Source organism: Peromyscus leucopus, chromosome 11 (genome assembly GCF_004664715.2).
Source record: "Peromyscus leucopus breed LL Stock chromosome 11, UCI_PerLeu_2.1, whole genome shotgun sequence".
NCBI lineage: Eukaryota > Metazoa > Chordata > Mammalia > Rodentia > Cricetidae > Peromyscus > Peromyscus leucopus.
Window position 1 is genome coordinate 27,053,550 of NC_051072.1, and position 2,769 is coordinate 27,056,318.

General features: G+C 39.8%; 1 pseudogene; it reads right to left on the reverse strand.

The window, feature by feature from the left end:
* Window positions 1–922: 922 nt before the first annotated feature.
* On the reverse strand, window positions 923–2,565 carry LOC114697319 (annotated as a pseudogene).
* Window positions 2,566–2,769: the final 204 nt, after the last annotated feature.

Here is a 2,769-nt window from a genome sequence, read left to right on the forward strand (position 1 = left end):
ATGGTGCTAGAAAAGTAGCTGAGAGTTCTACATCTGTATCCACTGGCAGCAGGAAGAGGAGTGAGGCATGAGGCCTGTCTTGGAATTGTGAAACCTCGAAACCTACCCTGAGTGATACACTTCATCCAACAATACCACACCTATTCCAACAAGGCCACACTTTCTAATCCTTCTCAAGCAGTGCCACTTCCTAATGACTAAGCATGCAAATATAGGAGCCTATGGGGGCTATTCTTATTTAAACCACCACAACATGTAAGACACTTCCCTTGTTTCATGAATCCATCAATGCCTACAGATGTTTTCCATTCTAAAGGCATCAAAATCAGCATTTTGCTTTGTGGAAACATAGGCAATATCTAGTAGTAAATGTAAAATATATGAAAACTGTACTGATTTTGTCATTCTAGCTTTGCAATGTAATTTCCAGAAATCAAGTGTGATTAAAAGTAAGAAATAACTAGTTTAAACTTTTCCAACTCAAAACTGATGAGATGACTTAGCAGTTAAGGGTACTTACTCCTCTTCCAGAGGATCTGAGCTTGGTTCCCACCACCTACATGGCAGCTCACAACCATCAGTAAATCCAGTTCCAGGGGATTTTCTTATCTCCATGGCATGAGGCATGAGAATGGTGCACAGACATACATATTAAATAAATAATTAATGAATGAATACATAAATAAGTCAATATACAACCTTCCCAACTCCTAAACACTTAGAAGTTGAATTTAATAGTCTATTATTATTATTATCATTTTAAAAACATAAGTCCATTAAGCCCTGTAGAAATAAGTATGAAAAAAGTCTGGAAAAATAAAACATACCATAGATATGTGTAAGCAGATAGATTATCTTAAAATAGAATTGTTCAGCCACTTCTTCATTATAGCATGACAGCTTGAAAATCAGTCAGAGTAAACTACCTAAAGTCAGCTTCATTGCAGATCCCAACTTTTATGCTATCTTCTGATATTTGCCCTTTAAAGCCTTCCTTTGTGGTGATATTTTATTTGTGCTCTAACAAACAAAGCCTGCCTGGGGATCATAGGGAAAGCCAATTACTATATTAAACATAGAGGTCAGGCAGTGGTAGCACGTACCTTTAATCCTAGCATTCAGGAGGCAGAAACCCATCCAGATCTCTGTGAGTTCAAGGCCACACTGAGAACAGAGCCAGGCATGGTGTGGCACACACCTTAAATTCCAACATTACTTAATCATAGAGATCTGGAGGTCCATACAGACAGACAGGAAGTGACGTAGCTGGGCAGAGAGAGGAAGTAAGATGGCAGGGCAGAGAAAGGTTTATAGGCATGAGTATACAGGAAGTAGCTCTCTCTTGGGCTGAGGATTTCATAGCAGTAAGAACTTGTGGATGGCTTGTTCTGTCCCTCTGATCTTCAGCTTTCACCTCAATATCTGACTTCAGGTTTTGTTTTTTTGTTTTTTTTTTTTTTAAATAAGACCATTTAGCAATTTGCGTTACATCCAATTCATGTTACATTGCAGTTGGAGTTTTCTCCAGTCCCAACCAGGCCGGCAGCCACTCAGATCCAAGCAAACACACAGACTTATATTACTTATAAACTGTTTGGTTGTGGCAGACTTCTTGATATCTAGTTCTTATGTCTTAAATTCACCCATTTCTATCAATCTGTAAGTTGCCACGTAGCTTGTGGCTTACCGGTACTTCCACATCATGCTTCTCATGGAGGCAGCTGACAGCATCTCCTGACTCAGCCTTCCACTTCCCAGAATTCTCTTCTCTAGTTATCCTGCCTATCCTATACTTCCTGCCTGGCTACTGGCCAATCAGCTTTTTATCTATCAACCAAATCAGAGCAACACATTCACAGCAGACAGAGCAATCGACATCTATGGCATTACATTCCTTGAGGGTTAAGATAGCTGCAAAAAAGACATTTTCAAGTTCTGGACCTTCACTTTATCTTTTCAAGGAAAGTTTTCCCCTTCACGTAGTTCTTTCCCATTGTTGTGGCCTTCCAGGCAAAGTAAGCCACAGATGGACCTGATTGAAATAAACACAGTTATCCCTCATTCCAACCACACACACACACACACACACACACACAAACACACACACGCACACAAAAGTAAACTCCAAACGGACAAATACCACCTGACTGGTTTGCATTCCAGAAGCTACTCTCTGTACTGTGAAAATGGTTTCTTTGTAAACAAGAGAGTATTGCCCAGAACATTTTCCAGCTCTGTTCATTAGTACTCTGTAATCTGGGTCTTAACATCACCATACACCGAACCTGAGTGCTTGATAATTGGTTTCACATTGTGTCTACTTTGTCCACACAGAATGGATGTGTTTCTTCTTAATTCGCAACCTTTGTTCCCACTGAAGGGAACCCTCCAGCGACAGCACTTAAATTCAGCATATTCTGTCTGGACAAGTTTACCAGATGAGATGAATATAATTGGTAAAAATCTGAAACAGCACTCCATCATCAAAGCCATGGGAAATGTCTTGACCATGACAATGATGAAGCCTCCATTGCTCTCAGGTAGGCACCATCCTCTAGCAGTCATTGTTAGAGCCAAGTTTATAGGGAAAACAAAACAAAAAAACCTCCATGCTCTGAGCTTGCTCTCATCTTGCTTCATCATCAAAGGGTAATTAGATTTCTGAGCTCATATAGTCTCTCCAAGCAGGAAGAACAAAAAACAGAAATGTCACAAAATTGTACTTGTGACTCATCTGTAATTTTGTGTGGATAACTCATCAACCCTTGA